Below are 24,963 nucleotides of genomic sequence, written 5' to 3' on the forward strand. Positions count from 1 at the left end.
TGCCCAGGTAAACTCACCAGATACATTCTGGATACCCTAGCCATAGGCCATGTGGGGACTTCTAATTACAACAAGGCATGAAGAGCTAAACTTAACCTCACAGAGACACCATCTTTTCTCAGCTTAAGCAGAAAAGTGAAGGGGGAGATCCTCCTAGGCCATATGTCTTAGATCCCAAATATGGAGTAGAGCAAAAGGGGGACCTGTGTGGTGCAGTTGGTTAAGCAGCCGACTCTCAGTTTGGGCTCAGGTCATGATCTCAGGGTCCTGAGATTGAGCCCTGCGTTGGGCTCTGTGCTCAGCTTGGAGTCTGCTTCAGATTCTCTCTACCTGTCTCTCTCCCCCTCCAGCTCATGTTCTCTTTCTCCTGTCTTTCAAATAAATAAATAAAATCTTAAAAGAGGGGAGCAAAAGCCCCTCCTCAAATGTTGGCTTTACTTAAACATACCTATATGCCTCCCCTCTCTAGGTCTTTGGCCTTTATCCCATATTTATTTTTTTTTAATTTAATTTATTTGAGAGAGAGAGTGAGCATGAGCAGGGTGAGGGACAGAGGGAGAAGCAGACTCCCCACTGAGCAGGGAGCCCAATGCGGGGCTCGATCCCAGGACTCCAAGATCATGACCTGAGCCGAAGGCAGTCGCTTAACATACTGAGCCACCCAGTTGCCCCATTTATCCCGTATTTAAAAGAAAGTGCCATAAGGGCTAGACTTTGCTTATCCTCTCTGACCAGTACTTCCTCTCAACTTTCACTGTAAATGACAATTACCTGGGGAACTTTCAAAAAGCCCAACTCCCAGTCCATACTGCCGACCAATTATATTCAATGCTGTTAAGATGTCAGCCAGGCATCAGTATTCTTTAAAGCTCCATAGGTGATTCCAAAGTGTACCCAAGGTTGAGAAACCCTGCTCTATATTCTCCTGCTTCCTGAGGTTGCGCTGGCCTTCCCACTTTCCCGTCGCTAAAGTGGCCATTGGCTGCTAGAAAATGTGGTATGTAGGGAAGAGGAATAAAGCATTGTCAACATATTTTCAATATATTATCTTATAATAGCCTTTATCATAAAAATGTTATCTTTAAATTCTAACATTTAGAATAGTCCTCTTGGTTTATTATGGTTATAGGTAGAATATAAATGTTATTCTTGATCATGTAAGAGCAAAGTTGTGGAACACTAGAAGGAAAGGTTAGATAACTTATACACTTTGGGTGCTTTAAGTTAAGATGCAAAAATAACCCAGAGAACAGCAAGAAAATTATTTTAGCTATCGAAATCTAGGAAGAGAGAGCGTGGCATAAGTAATATATCACCATTGGTCATTGCAAGAGTCAATAGCTATTGTCTAAGAAAGATAAATGAAAATGGAAGCTTAATTCCATGTTATTTAAAGGTCAACCTCTTAGGTGACCACCGCAAGAACTAAAACAAATTGTAAAGGCTATCTCTTAGAGGTGGGCCTGGGATAGAGAGGAGTTCCCTATTTCTGAAGTTTTACTTTGTACATAACAAAAATTACAGATTAAAAAAATAATCAAATTAGGATTCCACACTATGGTGCATATCAAGGGATGGTTTGGGAGACTGTCCCCAGTCAAGGCATTGTGTTGATGGTAACTGCAGCCCCCCATGGACCTATGCAGAATGCTGGAGCCCGAGCTTTTGCCCACAGCAGCGTTACATGCCTAGGTGATGACGCTGATTCTCCATAGCCAAGTCCTTCAGTTTTAGTTAGCAAATTGCCCACCTCGGTGTTGCTACCTTGTAGTCCTTTAAATTTTATGCACTCCCAGGAGAGATATAGAGAAAGGAACATTCATGAAGAATCTGCCGAGTAGCCTTCCAGTTTACCACCTTACAGGTTCTTCTGACCATAACTTTAAGTAATGGCATTCTATTAGTGCGAGAAGGTTTTAGTAGATACTTTTGGTCTATGTGTCATATGCCTCCAATGTTTGGAGGAATATCTGCTGGGATAGACCATTGATAAGTAGAGCACTGAATTGGATAATGGAGCTGTGATATCTCATACTGGTGGTACCTGCTACCAGCTGGTGCTGCATGCTCAACTATGTCACTTAACTTCTGGACGAGCTGCAAAAGGAGGGGATCCCCTAACTCAAGTTCTAAACCCCTTCTAGGCTTAACACTTTGCACATCAAGGCTTTCTTCTAGAAGGAGAAGTGTCAGTGTTTGCCTCTGGGTTTTCTTAAAATTTTCTCTACCACCAATGTGGGCCTGCCTGTTACACAGGTCAGCAGCAAGCCTGGTTTTCAGATAGATGGGATTTAAAATTCCAGCTCTATTACTTTTTGGCTGGATGACCATAAGAAGGTTTTCTAACTTTTTCAGTTCCCAGTTCCTCATCTATAAAACGGAGATCAGATGTTTACTAGAAGGGTGGGATGTATATACCTTCTAGTCCAAAAACATTCTCGATAAATGACACCTGGTTATGCTGAGGAAGAAGATGGCATTAGCAGCCTAATGCATGCTCCCTGGATGGGAAGACAGGTTGTCATAAACCCACAAGGAGAAGTCCTGTGTGAGTTTGCAGATAACTAGGTCAGATTTTCTCATTTCCCTCATGTGCCTTCTGTTCGCACACAGAGTCTATGTGCTGGGGGAAACCCTGATCACCATCTGGGTTGAACGGAAGCCAAGAAAAATAACAGAATAGCAGATTAAATATCCCTGCGCCATGTCCCTTTTCCAACCCTGGCCATTTTCCCTAGCCTAAACATCTGCTGTAGTGTTCAATACACTTGACCCTTTGGCCAAGCAAGAGCCCTGCTCTCTCCTCCCAACGTAACCATGGTCACCATTTGGAGTTTCTTGACTTGTGCACCTGTGTGTGTTAGGGTTAGAGAGCTCTGTAATCCATTAAATCTAGTCCTGTATCCTCACCCTCAGCCTAGAGAAAGGTGAGGGAGAGGCAGTAGAGGCAGGAAAGGAGGACTATATCCCAGTGGCAGTGATGTCTTTCCGGCTAGACATCACTCTTCACAGTTTCCTGCTTTTTAGTACGGTGGCAGTATTTCTTCAGTCTTACAACAGCAATTGGTTTTTTTGGTCATTGTTTTGTTTTGTTTCTTATGTTATATCTCTATGTTGTTGGGTCTTGAAGACGAAGAAAGAAGAATCAGTCTGTATGTTTAGAAATCTGGTCCCTTGTTTCTATTCAACCATTTTGTCACAGAGTTCCTTACTGATGATTTAACCATTAAAACTAAGCAGCCAATTTAGATGCAATTAAAATACCACATGTTACGTATATATCAAGTGGAAACATTACAATACTCTTTTTGAAGGTAAAATTCTGAGTTTAATATCAATGGTGGATTTTCCTACTTTTGACATCCCTATAGAAAGTAAAACAGTGGCAACCTGGAGAGTTGGAGAAGACTCCACGTCCAACTGCTTATTACTGAACTGACCCAATCTTAATTCAACTAACTCAGTCTTAACTTATGTTACAGCTCTGTTCATCCACTTTAAGGAAAAAAAAAAAAAGCTGTATGTTCAATGAGCTCATTTAGAGAATTTTCCTGGATGGATAATAAATGCTGAATGTTTGTTTTTCCACACAAATTTTATAATTAGTTGTCTTGTTCTCCCGTGGGTACCTTTATTGGAAGTAAGCTAAATTTTGGCCACCTTACAATGCATCTTTGTCACCGAAGTAGCCTCTCTTATGAATCCTCCATAGGATTTAAAATTTTTATTTATGTGCACTTTTAGTTTTCTTTTTATTTCTTTTTAATTATATTTTATTGTTCCTGTTACATAGTTAGTTTTTCTTTTAATGTAGTCATACTATTGTATTTGAGGGCAAATTGCATTTGGTTATTTGGTTATACTGTTGCATTTTTGGTTACTTGGTACTATTTTTATTTTTTCTTCAAAGAATTGTATCTTTTGTCCATATTTCTAACAGACTGTTCTTTTTTTCTTACTAATTTATAAGAGTCCTTTATATATTATGACTCTTGTCTTTTCATCTTAAATTTAGCAGTGGCAGAAAACTTAGAGATTATTCTATTTTACCATTTGTTATACAGATTAAGAAAGTGAGGTCAGATGACTTTTCCATTGTCATACAGAGAGTTCATGGACAATCAGGACTGAAAAATAGGTCTCTTGAATCCTTATTGAGAAGTTTCCCTCACAACCAGTAGCCTCCCTGTCTTCATCTTCCTCCATTTCCTCTTAAATTGAGCATTATTGTTATTTGATTTGATTCAAAGTAACAATAAATTGGTTCCCTACCTCAATAAATTAATCACCAGTGGCTGCTGACTCCCAAATTTTACCTTAATTCCTAGTATTTCTCCGGAACTTGGGATTCCTCTAATAAACTTTTCTTCTTGGATTTCTCATTGACAACTCAAACTCAACCTTTCCAAAACAGCTTTTAATATCTGCTTCCCATCTGCAATTCTTACAGTCTTTGTCATCTGAGCAAATAGCACTTGTTCCTGGTGGTCAGATCCAAAATTTTGGTCATCTTTGACTCTTCTCTTTATCCCAAAATCCTGACCCAATTCATCACCAAATCCTATGTTTTCAGAATATACCCGGATATGGTCACATCACTCATCTCCTCCACCTTTTCCCCAGTCAAATCTACCTCTGCATCAATTACCCATAACCTACTTGGTTCCCTGTCTTCATCTTTAGCTCCTTACAGTTTATTGTCTTACCACAGGTGAAGTGATACTTTTATGAAATAACATAATCTCCCACTTCTCTTCAAAGTTCCCCAGTGACATCCAATATGACCCAACATCCGTATAGTGACCCACTGAACTGTACCCCCGCCCTGCCTTGTTTTTTTTCTTTCTCTGCTGCCAGTTTCTCTTTATTCACTTATATCTTATATCTTTGTTTTTCTTCAAACGTTTTAAGTATGCTCTTGCCTCAGGGCCTTTGCACTTACTGCTCCTGTACCTGAAATGTTCACCACCATGCACATTCAAATATAACACCACGACTACAAGGACGTTTTCTGCTTTGTAACTGCTAAATCTTCAGTACCTAGGAAGGTGTCTGACACTAGGATGGTGCACAATTTATGATTATTGAATGATTGAGTGAACTATACTCACTAGCAATCATTGTTTGATGGTGGTGTAAAGAACAGACTGTGGCATCCTGTGGCCTTTGCAGAGCAAAGATAATACTGCTTAGGAACTGAATCCTTGCATTAGAATAAAATTCAAACTCTGCCCTGTCAATCTCTCCAATAGCACCTCTTTCCTTTATCGCCCTCCCTCACTACTCTCCAGCCACACTGGCTTCCTTTCTGCTCCTTGAACAGGCCACGTGTATCCAAGGCTTTGAGCCATTTTTCTGAATCTGCCTTCTTCAGGGAAACACCTGTTCCTGCATCTTTGCATGGCTGACTTCTCGCTGAGGTCTCATTTTGACACTCCTCTCTTGGTGAGACGTTCCCCCATCACTCAAACTAAATAACTCCCTTTCACTGTGTCTCTGTCATGCCACACTCTTATTTTCCTCAAACACATATCCAGAGAGCAAAGACCTTACCTGTTATTTCCACCACTCTATTGCTGGAGGTTCACATTATATGACACATAGAGGACACTCACGAAATATTTGGAGGATGAATAAATGTCCTTAGTCTAGCTGCTTAAGATCATATGTTCTGTGCCTCCAAGACAGCACTAGCCACATGGTGCTGAAATTATGTACCCACGAGTCTGTCTCCCACAAACACTGTGAGAACCTCTGGGACAGGTACAGTGTCTAATTCATAAGTCACTTCCTCACCATTTCCCACAGTTCCTGGCACCTAGTGGTACCCCATAGATATTTGCCAAACTAACATGAAGCAGTATAAAGGCCATACAGCCTCTTCACCAAGTTCATTTCACTGGAGAATATGAATATTCACTTGAGAATAGAAAATATGAATTACAGACAGTAAAATACTAAAAAGTGAATATTGTTAGATGGCCGAGGGAAGCCATATAAGGAAGGGTACACAGAAGAGTTAAGACATCAAAAATTAAGTGCCTGGAATTAGCTCTCAGAGGAAGAAATACAACAGTTGAGATCATCAATTCAGGTACTCATTTCAGAGCCACGCCAAGCTTCTGGCACTATAAATTTGCGTGGTCTTTTTTTTTTCTAGGCTAAAAAATAATGTTATTAATGTGCTACATTTAATGGTTCCTGTGGATAAGCCATCTTTTTTGATTACCCAAGCACACTTCTTACAGTAGTTGTTCTAAACTTTCTCCATCCTACCCCTCCCCTTCTTCCCCCTCCTCCTCCTTCTCTTCCTCCTCCTCCCTTTCTTCTTCTCCCTCTTCTCCTTCTCCTTCTTTGTCTCCAAACCCTTTCTCCTCGCAGATGGCCCTATCTCCCACTTCGCTGAGAAAAATAAAGGAGAGATCCCTTAATCTTCTATCTTCTCCATCAAAGCTATCTTTGATCTAGACACATCCCCCCCCCCACATTCTCTTCTGTCTTGACATGATAGCTACTTTTCTCCTTTCCAAAAATTAACTATAACATTGCATCTGAATCCCTTTTTCTTTTTTCTCAAACAACACTTTGTCTTCTCAGTTATTTCCCATTTCCCAGCATCATGCGCATATGTCTCTCTACTTGTTCCTCCCTTTTGGCCTTCAGTCATATACGGGTCTTCCCTGTCTTGGAAAACCAATGGTTGCTACTGTTGCCCCTCCCCCACCAGGTTAGGGGACTATAACAGTATAGTCCCTCTGTTATTGCAGAGTTCTAGTCATGCTTCAGGTGTCAGCTCTGGTAACACTGGACTACAAATGTGCATACCAAACGTGGCTTTCTACATTTCACATTCAGTGACCTCCTCCCAGTGTTGACTCTGCCTGGTAGACATGCAACATTCATCCCCTGACTTACCCTTGACTTTCAAGCATGATGCATGCACACCTACTTTTCCTCTAGCTTAAACTCGAAATTATTCTATTTCTTAATTGTGGACAGCATCCTAAGGTCTTTATTCCTTTTCATTTAAAAAGTTTTTCTTGGAGACTTTGTCCATTTCTATGGCTTCGGTAAAACAATAAATCGATTTCTAAGATTGCTGAGCACATTCTAAGGGCCAGGTAATGTTTGGGCATCATTCATCAAATATTTGAATGATTCATACAAATAGGATACTGGGCTAGTTGGATAATCATTGAGTTAAACATAAATATGGTTTTTATAGAAATGTAAATAGAACAAAAAATTTTATAGTGCTGCAAAGAGAACCAAAATTCAAAAATAACTTAAAAAGAACATGCTTACTTAGAATAATATGTTACAGAATAGTATGATACATATTTTATAAATTGTAGGGGGAAGAAAATGGGCATAGGGGTGGTAACTAGTCACAGTTTCATCTGAGTAGCCCTGCTGGTGGAAGTGATGTCTAAGCTGAGTAAAATTAGCTACCTTGAGTGGGGATGGGCCAATATTGCAGGAGGAAGGAGCAGCATGTGCAAAGGACTATGGGAGAAGACAAAATGGCAGACACCTCCATCTACTTAGAGTCAGTGGGCATTCGTGTGTCTACTGACACATCATCAAGATGCCTAACAATTATTTTTTGAATACCTTATTTCATGGGAAGCTTGAGATAGGGTTTTAAGGAGATTTTAAGTAGAATTCCTGGCTGTCTACTGCCCATGGTCTAGTGCAGGAAAGGTCAAATGAGTGATCATAGTAAGTCCACTGGGAAAGGGAAGAGCAAGTCCTGGGCTGAGGTGGACAAGATGAGGGAGGTAAGCTGAGCCTTGAAACAACACTTGCACTCCATCCAGTTATAAAACTGATCACTGTGACAGACAGACACAGTACTGGCAGTCACACACATTGTACCTTTTTTTTCATGTGTCCCTTTGATAAGTGCCTCCTATATTAATTTGAGTAGGCTGACTGCAGAAACAACCTCATAATCTCAATGACTGACCATGGGAAAAGTATACTTCTTACCTCACACTCCAAAGCTGTTCTGAGGAGAGAGAAGACTGCTCCACACAGTCACTCAGAAACCCAGGATAATGCCTTCCTATACATCTTATAGCTCTAAATTTCTTGGGGCCTCTGTATCCAAAATGTGATTCCTGGCCCAGCAGCATTACTTACCATCACCTGGCAACTTCCTAAAAATGCAAATCCTTGGGCTCTACCACAGACTAGCACAATCAGAGGTTCTGACTCTAGGATCCACAACTACACTCTTCACAAGCTGTCCAGGTGGTTCTCAAGTTTGAGTACGGCTGCCAAGGCCTGGTGGGTGAGGGCAGGGGGTGTGGAGGACCACACAGGAGGGGATCCGGGTGCCAGTCTCAGAAGTAGCATATATTGCTTCAACCCACAGTCATTGGCTGCTACTGAGTCGCGAGGCCCTGCTTACTATTTAAGAAGCTAGGACGGTATGTCTGGTTCAGCTCTGTGCTCAGAAGAAGAGGTCCCCCCTCCTTACTGTTCTTCCCACTTCTGGTTTCCCCCACCCCCACTTAAATTCATGCCCTGTTCAGCAGTCAGACTAAACTTCCTAAAAGGTGAATCTGTTATGCCACCCCTGACTAAAATCTCCACAGGTCTCATAGCCTTCTGAATGACACTCCTTCGCTCTCCAAGGACTGATTCCTGTTGCCTCTCTGGCCACCTCCCTTGAACCCTAAACATCAGCCACCTGGAACTGCAGCAATAACAACAGTCCTTCCACTGGCCACACGTCCTCTTCTCTGAGCCTTGTGCCTCCAACTATTCCCATGCTCCTCTCCTCCTGGCCACCCCCATTCAACCTTTAGGGCTCAGCTAGGATGTGACTTAGTCCAGCAACACCTCCCTGAGACCCCTTCCTATCTCTCCCTCAAGACTGGGTGAGATGCCCTTTACTAACCCGGAATAATTCTTATCACTTGGGATTTCAATCACGTGAGTCTCTGGAGGACAGAGACTGTATTTACATAGTTGCTTCCTGGTTTTCCATAAAGAGCCTGGCACATGGTAGATACTTAATGAATGTCTCCTAAGTAATTAATTTAAAGTGGCTTAATAGATGCTCAGTGGGTGCTTATAGATGAGAATGTTGATTATTCCGTACTTTGGCTAGAATTTATTATTAAGTCCAATATGCTCACTCTTTCTTAATTAAGTACTGCACCAAAACTGTAGCCAAGACCTTTACCTCTGAATACAAGAGGGCTGCATACAGGTGGGACTGGAGTGAAGCAAACCTATCCGCATCACCAGAAAATCAAGGCAAAGCCCCACTCTGGTCACAGTTAGCCCATCTTTCTATAGACAAAAGTCTGCATGTCATTATTCCATGTGATTTTACATATGTAATTTATATAATAAATAGGAAAATAAAGAAGCCCAGTATTTGAGGTATAATCAAATTACATTGTTTAGAAAACAGAGAAAATAAAGCTTTCTGGTGCTGATAGGACACAGAGATCTCTCAGCAGCTTAATTGTTGCATGAATCAGTCATCTATTCCTGTGAGTGCCTCTGCCATGACTCATTCTGATGGACTAATTTTTAATTGAAAGTGATAAACTCAGAGGACGTTCTCTTAAAAATATATAGCAACACCCTTCACAAGGATATGACGATAAGTAATATTAGCCTCCGAAAGTTAAGACAATTCCTCATGTAAAGAACATGAGCAGAGGCAACTGTTCTGCCCCAGGTCTCTCCTCACCTGTGCTCTCAATGATCTCATGATCGCCTTGTCTAGTGGGCTTTGTCTTATCAGCTATTTCCCTCTCTCTCTCCCTAATGACCGTCTCCTCAGTCTGTAATCAATCATGACCAATGCTCCCATTGCCAAAAACATGCCCAAATAACAGCCATAACATTTGGGTTCTCTGTGAAGTAGACAGGTAAATGGTTGGAGTAAAAAGGTCTACTGCAGAAGAAGGTATGTGAAAGTCAAAGAGAGGAAGCAAAGTTGCGCAGGAGACACAGAGAGGTGACGTCACCTAGCCAAACTTGCAGAGCTAGTAAGTGGCAGAGCCAGGACTGAAACCCTGCAAATCTTGCCCCAGAATCCACATGTATAAGTACTGTCTGTACTGCGTATGTCTTCTCCTGCCCTGATAGGAGATCATGCATTTTATTATTACTCAAATCATAGCTTTTCATAATTAGTTATTATGGGCCAAACACTCCACTAAGTGCTCCATTATATACATCACCTATTTGTGAGGTAGGCATCACTTTGCACTAAAAAGTGCATAGTAGAAACCTGCATCTCAGTGAGGTTAAATAACATGCCCAGAATCATTTAGCAAGTAAGTAGCAGAATCAAAATTCACACTTCAAATCCATGCTCTCAACCCTGATGCCACAGTCCTTCATACTGTCATTGCCTTTGCATTAGGATAGAGCTCCATTCATCTTATAATCACGTAACCTAACAAATTACAGACATTGAATAAGAATTTGTCAAATGAATGAATGAATTCCAGAATTTCTGTCTGGAATTATGGAATTATCATCTTTTAAGAAGGACATGTTATTGAGATAATACTATTCCTAATGTTTCAGGTATCTTTTAAAAAATATTTGCTATAGGTCTTATGCTAATAATAAAATTTCTTCTAGTCAATACATGAAGCACGTGTACTGGAAGAGGTCCAGGAACCTTAAAGATGCTATTTTCATGAAAAACCATGGAAAAGCAGATAATTCTCAAACTTCCATGCATGCAGGAATCCCTGGGGAAGACTTATTGAAATGCAGATTACCGGGCCCTACCAGCTACAGATTCCTATTCGATATATTTGATAAGAAGCCTAGAAATGCACATTTTATAATAATCTTTGAGTGAGTCTACTGCAGATGGTCCATGGACCACATTCTGAAAAGTTCAGGTGAGTCACTGGTGCCGCCATTAGCTCATTAACCTCCATGTCACCTGTGAGAAATCTGAAAAAACAAATGGCTATTCCAAAGGGTAATATCGCCCCTGGAATGCAACTGTTTGGTGTCCATTATCTCCTATAATGAGTTTTAGAACAGTATGGTCAGACCTGAGACCCATAGCATGACACGTGTGTGCCAAATCAGCTTAGTTGGATCTGGGTGGACAGAACATTTCATAAGTATTTAAAACTTTATACTGATTGGTGGGGGAGATGAGCTAACAACTCATTTTGCATATTCAGTCTGCTTATGTCATCCCAGCAGTTTTATTTTTCTTTAATAATAATCATTGAAATTAAGATACCTTCCGTTATAAGAATTACTCTTCCATTAACTATCGCTGAGTAAGAAAAAAATCCCCAAATGGAGAATTCAGTATAAGTCATCAAAGAGATACACCCTCGGGTGAGGTTAAAGGAGAAATAGGGGACAGTGCCTTAATCTGTGTGCCTCCTAAAGCAGATCCTGAGCCAGACCTTGGGTGTAAGTAGTTCATTTGGGGGATGGTCCCTAGAAGCACAAGCAAAGAAGTAGGGAAATGAGATGGAAGGGAAGGAACTAATGAAGTATGGTTCATGAGCAGGTTACTACTATGAGAAAATGGGCTCAGTCCCACTGAGGCCCCTCTGAGGAGCTGGGTACAGCACACCACAGAATCTCTACGTGGAGGGACAGGGAAGCTGGGGCATTAGCCAATGGCTCCCTTCCTTCATTGTGATTCTCAGACTTCCATATGCACAGGCCCCCAGGACTGTCCTATGCCTGGGCTGAACACGCTATCTGAGCACTGCTAGTGGAGAAACAGAGAGATGCTTCAAGGGGGGCAACTGTCCAAGTACCCGGGGCTGCTGTGTCCACTGCAGCGGCAGGGAAACTCAGAGGTGGCCTGGAGGGATGGCCCTGCCCAACAATAACTGCTCCAAAAAGCCAGGAGACTTGGGTGTCTTACCTTCAGCATTGATGGAAGTGGGTTTTTCAAAAAAAAGTCTCCCTGAAGAACTTGAATCACAAACTGGTGCTAATCCCGCAGGTCTGTGTCCCAAATTCATATCCCAGTGTAGTCCATAGAAACCACAGGCAGGGAGTGTAATTTAATTGATCTCCAGTTGGTAATGTTGTCCAGTGACTATCAAGCAAATGTAAATCTTCTGTCTGAACTTGGCTTCAATCCAGGTTAATAGCAATTGTAGAGCCATTGATTATTCAATTCATCTCAACTTCCCAGATGTTAAAATGTAGGGGAAAAAAATGTGTCCTCAAATCAATGAAATACAGCAGTAGCAATTTAGGCACAAAATAGATACAACCTCTTTCCTGCATAATAAAACCTTAAGGAGCACCCCTCCGCTTTCCCCCAACACACACACATGCACGCACGCACGCACGCACGCAGGACGACCACCACCACCACCACACTTCTAGCAGAGGGTTCTTTGTAATGGAAGACACACACTTGCTACTATGTGAAAACCCATCTTCTTTCCTTCTCCAAGGTTTACAACCACACGAATAACCGATATTCTATTAAAATCAGTCAAATAGCAACTGGATTAAATGTAACAAAACCAGAAATCGGAAATTGAAGGGCAGCTTTCAGTATAACTCTTCCCATTTACCAAGGGAGGCCGCAGGGCTGGGGGAATGTTCCTGCTTCTTGATGCATTATTTTGGACTTTCTAGAAAAATTTACAAGCAAAACAAGTCTATATAATTCTGTGAATTGAAGGAAATTAGCTTCAAAAAGTCTGGTCTAAAGGCTTTTATTTGACAATCACATATAGACTAGTCTGAAGTTTTCTTTTTTTTTAAGAAAAGCATTGTGGCCTGAGATCAATAAATCAAAATTGGGTTGCCTCCTCCTCAAAGGTGAATTGTTATCTTGCTGGAGAGGTTATGTGACAGGATCTCTAGTTTGGTAAAATGCATGAACAAAAAAAAGGATTACGATTTCTTTGAGTGAAAGGGAAACTCTGGATGTTATTTTTTCTACTATGAAAGAGTTTCCTGAATTGTCTCCTAGAACAAGAGATTAAATGTCAAGTGATAAAGCAGGTGCAAGGTCTATTATTTGGTGTCGCCAAAGCCCATTCTCTCACTGGAGTTGCTGTTTCCACACAGGAAAGGAAGTCAGGTTGACAACTACAGAAGGAGTACCTATGACAGCCTGAGAGAAGAGGCAAAAGGGCCGCCAGAGCGCTAGGAATCTCTTGGTTGTCAAAATCCCAGAATGAGCAAGGCATTCCTGACTACAGGAGAGACCAGGGTGCCTTAGTCAAGATCATCGGTCAAGATGAAAGCAAAATTCAGCAGTCAGGAGTCAATCAAGCTGTAAAGTGACAGGCCGGTTTAGATGCTCAGCGTCCATGGGTTCAGGGAGAGGACTGGGCAGCCCAGTGATGTCAGCCCCAGGAAGCTAGTGCTACGGCATGAACACAGGGAGTGTCCTGAAGCCTGGAGGATGACATCATCACAGACCCAACCACTGTTGATTGACCACCCCCTTCAGTCCCAGGGCCCTCAGATCCTCTGGTGCCCAAGGAAGCCATGAAACCCTATTCTGCTCATGTTTAGAATCTTTTCCCTGAATTCTGAACCAAGCCATCAGGTACTTCTAACCCCAGGGGTAGGAGTTCCAGAGTGACATTAACCTTCCAGATTAAAGAGGACACGGAGTGAGCCCATCTTTAAAAGGATAATCAAACCACCAAGCTTCAGCTCTAAAATATATGGCAGTGAAATATGACCCATGCTCCAGGGCCCTGCAGACCCTGTGGGAGGGGAAACACTTAGCACACCATCATTTCTACTGAGCCCGCTGCTGCTGACCACAGAGAGGTCCCTGGCATCTGACGGGAACTTATTTTCTCCATTGTGAATAAGTTTGTGCTACCCTCCCCCACCCAAGCCATCTTAGGGATGTGAAAGACACTCAAGTCCATTGCCTTCGAATGGATCAACATCCCAAATTCCAGTCTTATTTCAGCTCTCTCACCACTGTCACTGGTGTTGGGCAAAGTATTAAAGATAGCTCAGGAGGGGAGTTAGGAGAAATTTTAGTTCTTACCTCATAGCTGGGTGGCCTGGGGCAACCATGCCACTTCTCTGAGGCCCAGTGTCCACATCTGTGAAAAGGTTTGGTTGGACTGGAATATGGTCAAGGGTCTTTTTTATTCCTTGAGGAATGCAGTCCTATTCAGACAATAAGAAATAACGTAGACCTACAACCAAAAAGGGGAACAAAGCCCCTAAACAGAAGAGATTGGCAAACATAACATCGACTTCTCACAGGTAACTGAATTCTCTTTAGTAAAAGTCTTCTGACTGAGTTTAATATCAGTTACATATTTAGTGGATGTGGCCTAGACAGTCTTTTAGGGTGTGTGTGTGTGTGTGTGTGTGTGTGTGTGTGTGTGTGTTTGCTCTGGTAGTGACAGACACTCAGAAGGCATAAAAATGGTCAAATCCAAAGAAACTCAAAGATGAAGATCCAGGTATCTGTGATAGGGTTTTGTAAAGAAAAGCTGAATGGAAAATGGGTTTGAATTTAATACTAGGTGTGTTTGAAAACTTTTCCAAGTAGGAAAAATTGTTTCTTTTTTTTTTTTTTTTTTTTTGAAGCTAAAAGAATTGGTGTTGAGGGGCCAAGACCAGAAATGGAATTATTGTAGCAGAACTGAACATACTTACTTACAGTTCAGAGCCCTCAGATAACCATCGTCTGGTGCTTCAGTAAATCTGTTAGTCCTTTCTTGGATGCAGCTTTCTTCTTGGGTATAGATTTCTAGTACTTTGGTCATGGACAAAGATGATACGCTAGGTCTTACTAAATGTTCGGAATAAATTGTGCTATTTAGGAAAATGTAACATACAGAAAGGGCAAAATCTAGTGGAAATAATTAAGGGGTCTATAATTAAGGATACATAGGATTACATTATTCCTTGACTCAAGAGCTATATACTTAATTGTGCAGGATTTCAACCAAAACAGTGAGAGGTGCTTTCTTCCAGTAGCCTTAAGTGTATGATGAAGTTTCTGAGAATCCAGCTTTGGTTATTGCCAGCAGTAAGTTCCTTCCTTATGAAAGATTCCACATAAAGAACCATTGAAAAGCCCAAAGCTGCCCCACTGTGGCTCCTTGCGTAGTTAAAACCCTATTAGAGTGAAAGAATCAAGAGACTCCCCTGGAAAAAATAGGTACCTCTGTGTTCACTAGGACCCTGCTGTGTGCAGATTTATCTGGTTGCTGTAGAAAGACAAAAGCCACAAAGGATGTGTGATGGTGTGTGGGGGAGTTTGAGAGACACCCAATTTGTATTATTCCTGCTAGAAACACCCTGATCTGAGACCAGTGCTGGCAGCCCCTGGCTGAGAAGGGCCTCCTTATAGTCTCCATTCCTGCCAGGCCCTGGAGGGGATGGGGAATGCAGAATGAGGCTGAATGAGAATTAGATGCTTAATTGGGGCCTGGAAAAGGGAAAGAAAAAGCCAGACTTGTAGAATCTGATCAGGATCTCGCTCAGTTAAGCCAAACATGACATCACCTGGGAAGCCTTCCGTGGTTGTGATCCAGTACAGAGGAACGTGAACTGCTTTTTAGAATTTGTGGGAGCAGCACAACCAGCAGGGGGGTGGAGGAATGGAGGAAGAGTGAAAAGGGCCGGGCCTCAAGTAGTCTGGCTGAAGATGTGAAAAGCTGAGTCCTTCAGATGTTTTACAGTCAAGAGATATTTCTGCCTATCCACACACCGAGCATGGGTGCAAAACATGCGAAACTGATTCAGCCATCGGGCTCCAGCTTACATGCCTTCTGCATGTCCTCCAGGATTTTTCTTTACCCTCTTCGGAAAAGGTGAATCACTCTCTCCTTTGTGCTCCTGCAGTTCTTGGTAGTAATGTCATTGGCTTGCGAGCAGTTAGCTCCCTCTCTCTCTGTCTCTCTCTCTTTCTCTCTCAGCTAGCTTCTGAACTTCACGAAGGTAGCAATATGCCTCATTCATTTTGTCTCCCAGCCCACGGTGGGCACTGAAATATTTGGTGGACATTTTTTTTCTTTTCTTCCTAAATATTGGGTTTTTCTGTGCAGTAGTTATTTGGACAGTCACTAATGATGAATTTCCAAACCATTCTCAAATGACTGTACAGAGGCATATCATCTGATAAAACATAAAAGAAGAATTTGTGGACCTTATGATCTCACGCCCACCCCAGCTACCATCACTACCTTTCATCTCCTACTAAAGACAGCTTCTGATTTTGATTAGAGTAGAATATTCCCAATTAATGCATGAAGAAGTGTGTTGCCATGGAAAGAGTATCTTGTAGAAACATGTGAATTTTCCACCTGCATGATCCTGTCGGCTTAATCGTTCATTATTTGACTTTGGAGAGGGAGCCATGGGCGTATGTCTATAGTGTTTGTCCAAGTGATCGAAAGAGGTAGTGTGGTCAAGTAGGAGCTTTAACACGGAGGTTTTGGGAGAAAGTAGATTAGGTAGGGGACAGATGGTTTCTAATTATACCTTTGTCCCAAAGAAGTACGAACTAAATAGAAATCAAGTATATCAGTCTGCTCAGACTGCCATAACAAAGTACGATACATAAATAACGGAAATTAGTTTTCTTCGAATTCTAGAAGCTGGGAAGTCCTAAGTTCAAGGAGTTAACCAATTTGATTTCTGATGGGGGCTCTCTTTCTGGCCTGTAGATGACCTCCTTCTCACTGTGTCCTCACATGACGGAGAGATCTCTCTCTCTCTCTCTCTCTCTCTCTCTCTCTTTCTCTTCTTATAAGGCCACAGCCCTATCAGATTAGGGCCTCAACATTATTTAGCCACAGTTATCTCCATAAAAGCCCTATCTCCAAATATAGTTACATCGGAAATTGCAGTTCTGACATATGAATTTGGAGGGACATAAACTTTTAGGCTATAACATCCAGTCTATAATCAGAACTGTCATTTGATAAATACTCCTAAAACCAGATGCTGACAAAGGTTAAATGTGTGTGACACTTGTAGGGAATACTCAGTCACACAAATCAAAGCAGTCTGTGCACCTGGTCTTGGGTTTAAGGTGATGGTGTGAAGTCAGATTTCAAACCTCACTCTCCCCCAAATAACAGTATGAAAGGAGATCAATAAAATAAGCAAAGGAAGAACAACAAAAACAGTAATCATACAAAAGAATGGGCTGGTAACCAACAAAAGAAAAGGTACATTTTCAGACATGCTGAAAGCATGAGCATGGTGTCACCCCAGCCTACCCCCTAAATCTACTGGGCTCAGAAGTAACCCTGAATAGGACCTTACTAGCTACCATTTACCTCCCTAACTGGGAGAGAAGCAGCCCAAAGGAAATTTCCACAAAAGTGTATAGTCAGCCATGAACACCTTTTATTCTTCCCTTCCCTGTAGAGAGAGGAAAACCCTCTGTAATTCTCCATTTCAATTATCTCCTGCTGGGAGTAAAATGGGAGAGGAAAAGCAGACCAGTAACAAATGCCTAGAACTAATTACCTCTAGCAAAACCCAGGAATTTCACCAAACAGAAAACAAAAGAGAAAATCAATAAAGCAAGATCTTGGGGCACCTGGGTGGCTCAGGTAGTGATCTCAGGGTCCTGGGATCCAGCCCCACCTCACCCCACTCAGGGGGAGTCTGCTTCTCCCACTCCTTCTGTCCCTCCCCCTGCTCAGTGCTCTCTCTCTCAACTAAATAGATGAAATCTTTTTTAAAAATAAGGCAAAATCTTCTGAGTGTGCAAGAAGCAAGGGAGAAGGAGCTTGAGAGCCCCTGGTGAAGCCTCCATGAAGAGGTGAAGAAGGACTTGCCCTCCCTACCCTAGGAGTCAGTGTTGCATTCTTGTGGAGTTTATTCCCTGGTTTGGGAGACTGAGACAAAAACAAAAACAAACAAATAGAAACAGCAAAAGAGAATAGAGAAGCTCCAAGATGGTCTGCCTATCTCTCTCTCTCTCTTGCTTGAGAAATCCAGAACAACTAATGTGGTAAACAGCTCTGGCTACTTTACCTCTCCTAAAGAAAGTCCTCAAAAGAAAACACTCTTCTAGGTAGCTCCTGAAGGACCAACAGGCCACAGATACTTTGAGAAAGAAGAAGCATGCTAATGAATACGTGTCCCACATCTTGCCCTGTACGCACACGGAAGCCATGACAGAGAGAAGGAAAGAAGGAAGCCAGTGAGCATGCGAGCCAGCAAAACACAGATGAAGAAGCTATTGCGGAAGAAAACATAACTCCAGACAAAGATGAAAATCCCCTGTAACAGCTCTAAAGGAACTTCAAAAGAACATTAAAGATCTTGAAGTTAAGGTGATAAAATGGCATAATGATCTGAAATGTAAGCATGAAGGAGACACATTTTCAACCATTAGCAAAGTAAATCAATTAAGAACAGCAAAGACCAAGTTACTGAGACAGAAAAAAGGCTTGAGATGATCACAGTGAAAAAGAACACAGAAACTCTAAAACAATTTGAGAAAAAATGATATATATAGAAGAGAGAGGGAATAAATTGTTCTATGTGGGAACAGTTGGTGTCCCTGAAATTTAGAAGTCAACATACAGAAGAGAAAACTCCCTAAAATGAAGGGAAAACTGAACTAATGATCTAATGGGCAGACCATGTTCCAAAAATTCAATACAGAAATCTCCCGCAAGAACACATCTTTAACAAATTAATTTAATTAACATTAATAAATAAATTAAAGCATTAATATGTGTTAAAAAAAACTAGGCACAAATCAAGCTCATGACTTTATAGCTATGATTGCTATGGGACAAAATTAAGAAGCAATGTCAAGACTGAGTCAATTAAAATGTATTAGTAAGAGTGGTACCTATCACCACAATAATGTGGCATAGCAAGCCATCTTCAATCTCATGGCTTAGAAAAATAATCAACTGTCTTTTGTTCATGGATATGAGAATCGACTACGTTTAGTTTCTGGGTGAGGAGGGAAGTCAGGCTGTGAGTTGAATCCAGGTCATACTTTCCCTAAAGCATGTTGCTTTCCTTGAATCAGTTGAATCCAGGTCATACTTTCCCTAAAGCATGTTGCTTTCCTTGAATCAGTTGCTCCCTAAAGCATGTTCCTCTTGGGTTAAAAGGCAGGAGCACAAGAGGCCATACCCCAACTGTATATATTTCAACCCTCTGACTCATTTCTCCTAATATCCCATTGGCCAAAACAAATTCCATGGCCAAGTCCAATGTCAAGGGATAGTGACATAGACTCCCGTGGTGGTAGAAGATAGGAAGTGAACATTTCAGAATAATTACCTAATCCACCACATTAATAGTGAAGTTGGAAGATAGATAAGGCAAAAGTTGTCAAGATGGTTCAAGAATACCACCTCAATTTGGATCAGTACCACCGTAAATCCAGACCAGCTCTGCTCTCGTTGGCTGTCATGACACCTCTGCCACTATATACTTCGAGAAATAATTGTCATTCTGTTTGTTGCATGGAGCTTATTGTCAACACAAATCTCAAAAGAAAAAGTTGAAGGATCCTCCAACATCTCTCCAAGTTTATGTATTAAAAATCTGGTTAACTGCCTTCTGTGCGCATCTCGGTATCTTCTCTTTATGATGAGACCTGCTGAATTTATTATTTTATGTAATACGACTGACCTACAAAAGGTTACCATAATCAAGGCTTTGAGGAGGACAGTTGCTGTTGGTAATTGAAAATGAAAAAGGTACCAAATGTCCCAGACACTTTCTATTTTAGGATCTTTCATCTCCTGCTAGGAGCCCTGAAATGTACCTCTGGTTTGTGTTCCAAGCAGTAACAATCAAAGTGGGGGGAGGGACAGGCAAACTGGAATAAACAAGCTGTAGAGGCAATTTCTGTCTTGATCAGATTCTGTTGTCTGTATGAAATGGACTCATTTCTCTGGGGCACTCAGTTGCATTGCCCAGGAGGGGCAATAATACCAGGTCCACACCACACACGTCAGAGTAACAAATGTCTGTCATTCCTCTCCCTCTTCCCAAATACATCACACACACACACACACACACACACACTTGCACCACTCACTAAATACAGTCATATACTCATACCACATGCACATATCCTGCGTATGTATGATAGTAAATAAATTAATCACGTCTATCAAATATACCTTTAGTGTCTTTGGAAGTAGATCTGACAGGCAACGCCTCCCTCTGCTCCTGGAATGCGGTAATATACAGCTTTAATTTCTGTTTTTATCTCTCTGTGTCATGGGTCTCGAACCTGCCATTGAGTCTCATGTTAATCTGTGTCGATATGGTGACATAACCTGAAATTTCTCAGATGAATGTTTTGTATTACAAAATAGTGAGGTTGAAAAGAGAAAGCGTAAGGCAAGCATCTTAAATGTTCACTATTTTTTTATCTGCCTTTTGGGATTTGCTTTCTTCAACTTCTTCCTTCATCTCTCACCCAGTTCTTCACCTTCATTTCCATTGAGCACTGTTTAATTGACTAGCATCCTGCCTGTTAGATAAAAAGTTCCCCGTGATGCCACAGAGGTTCCTGCGTAGTAATATCACCAAAGGGTTATTATCATTGATAGTAATGACCTTGAAAGAGATTTCACGGAAGAATCAGCCACAGGTATCCTTAGATCCCTTTACAAACAGCAACCCTCTAGGGAAAGTCAGGGAAGTAATGTTTAGTGTCAGGTCAATTAATTTCCCTTTCAGGGTAATCATTTCTTATAAAAAGTAACAATACTGTTATGTGTTAATTAGTTCTGACGGTGTCTCCAAGTTAAACAAGGAGTTAGAACATTTTATAAGTTAGACAAGGAGTTAGAACATTCTGTAGTCATTTTAAAAGTGAAAAAGCCAAGGCTTCTAAATGCTGAGATTTGGCAAAAGTCATTCAAAAAACTTAAGTGACTAACAGGATATCCTCTTAAGAGATATTTGTGTCTTGCCCATTTCTATTGGGTTCCCTGTCTCTCTGTTATTTCGTATATTTATTTCCTTTTATTCAGTGCAGGAGTCAGTAATATATATCACAAATATATTCTTCCACAAATATATATTCAGATATTTTTTACTTTCTTAATGGTGTGTTTCCAGAGATTAAGGATGTTCGTTTTAGTGTTGTTTAGTTTAGATTATCAGTCTTTTCCCTGATGGTTATTGTTTTGTTTTTCCCGTGTAAGGACTTTTTGCCTAATGACGTGAGGGTCTTTTTCCAAGTTACTTTTCACACTTGGTTCTAAAATCTACCTGGAATTGGTTTTTGAGTATGGTGAAAACTACTCTTTCAGTGTAGGTCTACTGTTTTCATCCCTGAACAAATTCTGATTCTTTTTCCCTGAAATTTTTTTTTTCCAAATTCAAATTCGAAAGACACTTTTGTTTGGTATGAAATTTTGTACTGGTGATTTTTCATTTAGCACTTTGAAGATGCCATTGCATTATTTCTGTCTTCCATTATTTTTGCTGACAAGGCATCTGTAAGGCCTGTCGTTGCTATTTTGATGTTAATAGATCCTTATACACTAGATAATTTTATATTTTTTCTTTAACCTTGGTTTTCAGCACTTTTACAACGACTGGCCTGAGTGAGGTTTGCTTTGCTTTAATGCTGTTTGGAGATCAGAGCACTTTTAAAACTGGTTTGATAATTAAAATAGTAGTTTGATTAATTTAGGGAAATTGGCCATTATATCTTAAATATTGCTTTTGTCACATTACACATAGGATAGACCCTATCTCACGTCTACTACCTCTTTTCTGTATTTTTCATCTGTACTTTATATTTTCTTCTAATCTAGCTTTCAGTTTACTAATCCCTCCTTTGGCTATGTCTATTGGCCGCCAAATTCACCTACTGATAATAACTTCAATTATAGTATATTTTCCAGTTCTGGAATTTACATCTTACATTTTAAGTAGTGTCTAGTTATCTGATAAACTTTTTTGCCATGGAAATTCTCCAAATTGGCATCTAATTCTTAAGCACATTAATCACTATTTTATTTTATTTTATTTTTTTAAGAGTATAGAAAAGCAAACGTGTTCAAATCTTAAACACATCATAATTTTAAGCATCCACAAGTGTTTAAAAAGTGTTAGCTGCTATAAGCACATACATCCATTTACTAGTTAAACATCATAACCTGTTTCTTTTCTAAACACGTGGGCAGGGGAACAGAGGACAGTTAACATGTTAAACACACTGACATGTTTACAATGTGTTGCAAGAAGGTGTTTAACTTTTTGTGCTCCAAAGCTTAACACTTTGGAATTAGAGGGTTGGCTAATCCCGCCTCCAGTTAGTATGGCTATCACCTAGCGGTCGCCTTGGCTCTGAGCAGATGCTCCTTTGGAAACACAGACAATCTAGTGACAACCTGGATTCCGCGAGGAACAGTGCAAGGCTGCTTTACTGCAGGATCTTGGGTGCAGATGAAATGGATGTTTCGGAAAGCAAATTGGAAAAGGACTTCGTCCTGAATCTGTGAATTGCCGAACCCAGCCCATGCCGCAGTTCGCAGGACCCATTTCTTCTCTCAGGTGTTCGGTCTGTCCTGCTGGTGGGAGTTTTCGAGGCCTCAGACACAGGCTGGCTGGGGCCTTGGTCTCTGCTCCACAGTGGCCCAAACTTTCTTAGAGAATAAATAGAGCTCCAGAAGCTAAATTGGAAAGAGAGACAGAGGGAGGAAGAAGGAGGAGGAAAGAAAGGGTGAATATTTGTTTTGTATGGCTGCTTAGTAGATTACCACTCGGTGCCTGAAACAACATGAATTTATTATCTTACAGTTCTGGAGATTAGAAAGTGCTTAAATGGGTCTCCTTGGGCTAAAATCGAGCATCAGTAGTGCTGTTAATCACTATTTTAAAATTGTGTCTATGATATCTACATCTCTAACATGTCTCCATACATCGTCTTATTCTCTTGGTTTTCAGTGGTTTGTTCTTGTTCTTCTGGAATGCCAGATAATTTTTTATTAAATGCTGGACACTGTGTGTGAATAATTGTAGAGATAGCTTGAGGCTCTGGGTGGTTTTATCTCATTTTGGAAAAGATTTCTTTTTCTTCTGTCAGGCCAGTAGGATTGAGCAGAGCACTGCCATATAATCAGGAATTGAACTGATTATAAGTTGGACTTAAGTTATTTCAAGAGCTGGTCTATATCAAGTTCATCCTTACCCCCAGAATATAACCCTTCGGGTGCCCCCACAGAAGATGTGAGGTAATTTCCTTGGCACCTATTCCTTGGTTAACCCTGATCTCCAAGTTTTGCCCCTCCCCACCCCCCAGGCCTCATAAGACATCTGGAGGCTCTGTTCAACTTGTTGGCACATGTGGAATGTCAGCCTCACAATTTTGTACCTCTTCAAGCTTGTGCTGTATTGATGGCTCTCTATTGGGTGAAAATAGTTTCTTAAACAATCTCTCCATTGTTTCTGTTATTGGTAGGAGGGTTAGTCTGCATCGTGATAATTCACCTTAGGCTGAAATCCCTTTCTCAGTGTAATTTCAATTTGCATTTCTTTCATTATGAGCAAAGTGAATCATCTTCCACATGACTACAGGCCATTTTTTTATTATGAACTGTCTGTTAAATTTCTTGCTCAACTTTCTACCCAGTTTTCGATCTTCTTAATCTCTTAGAAGATTATTAAAGATATTAACCATTTGTCTATGATAAAAGGTGTAAGTATTTTTCCTCAATTTATAATACTTTTCTTCTAAACATGTCTTATGGTATTTTTCCATCCAAAAGTTTATTATGTTTATATAAAATCAAATATTCCATTTTTTCTTTATTCTATTTTGAAGCATAATTAACCAAGATTTCCTGCTCCAAGGCTTAGAGAAATCCATCAACGATTTCTTCTGTAATTGTGCCTAGAGGAATGTGTTGATGAGAAATTGAAAACGGTTCGCTTTCTAGAACTGGTGGAGTGAGAAAGGATATGATATTGTTTTAGGTCCAGTTGGAAGGTTTAAGTTTTCCCAGCCTCATCCTCAGGAGCTAATGAAAACAACTTATGGGCACAGTGACTTTCACATCGAAGGCTTGAGATCTGTCAGTCATTTCTTTTCTTCTGTTATCCTTTTCCTGATTTCTCTCATCTACCTTCATTTCATCGATGTTACTGCTATATTGACATCTCACAAATACACACACGCCTATTCACAGTTCACTTCCTCAGGACTGGATGCAAAAGCTTGTTTGGCATCTTGACTTATATGGCCCTGAACTTCAGATTTCAAATCTAAAATGGCTTTCTTCACCTTCCCCCACTCCACTTGTTTTATACGTCTTCAAGTACTGACCTTCCTACCGTCCATCCACCAGGATTCGGAGATTGGTCATCTTTGAATCATACTTCATGATTGTCAGCTTCAGTAAATCATTACCAAGAGGGCAAGTTCTATCTTTGAAGATACCTTCCTTTGAAGAGATTGTAAACTGGATCTTTACCATCCCTGCTTGAACCTCACCACAAGCACACCAAATATAACATACTCTGAGCTCAATAAGTACTCATGTAATGAAAATGCACTCAAACTTCTGCTTTAAAAAATATAGAAATAATACAAGTTTTGAAATGATGGATTTCCAGACCTTTATCTGTATCTATATTTCTAAATGCCCTTGGTCTTCAAGTTGTGAAAACGTAATGCATATTTAACTAAGATGGAAGATATTATTGTCCTTTAGGCTATCCAGAAAATTCCTCACAATAAGAAAAAACAATCCACTTCCTACTACATTTAAGCATGTTGTATAGCGTCAGCCACAGCCAATGGACGACGCGTCCTCTGAAGCTATGCAAAATAGGGATTAATCACAACAGAAATTAACTAAAGACTTGATTCTCAGCAATTCAAAATGGCAGCATCTGAGCACATCTCCTGGGAAAGCATCTAAGCCATTCATTTTGGGTTGAAACAAAAAAACCTCACTGCCAGGAAAATGAATCTTTCAGCTTTCAGGCATGACTAAGGCAAAACAGGTTTTCTTTTTTCCCTTTTCT

The 24,963-nt window shown here is 40.7% G+C and overlaps 1 protein-coding gene across 3 annotated transcripts in view; it reads left to right on the forward strand.

Annotated features, from left to right (window-relative positions):
* Positions 1–24,963, forward strand: part of MACROD2 (mono-ADP ribosylhydrolase 2) — a 1,872,659-nt gene that overhangs the window by 1,835,396 nt on the left and 12,300 nt on the right. The window lies entirely within an intron of this gene.

Source organism: Ursus arctos, unplaced genomic scaffold (assembly GCF_023065955.2).
Source record: "Ursus arctos isolate Adak ecotype North America unplaced genomic scaffold, UrsArc2.0 scaffold_16, whole genome shotgun sequence".
In the NCBI taxonomy this organism is placed as follows: Eukaryota; Metazoa; Chordata; class Mammalia; order Carnivora; family Ursidae; genus Ursus; species Ursus arctos.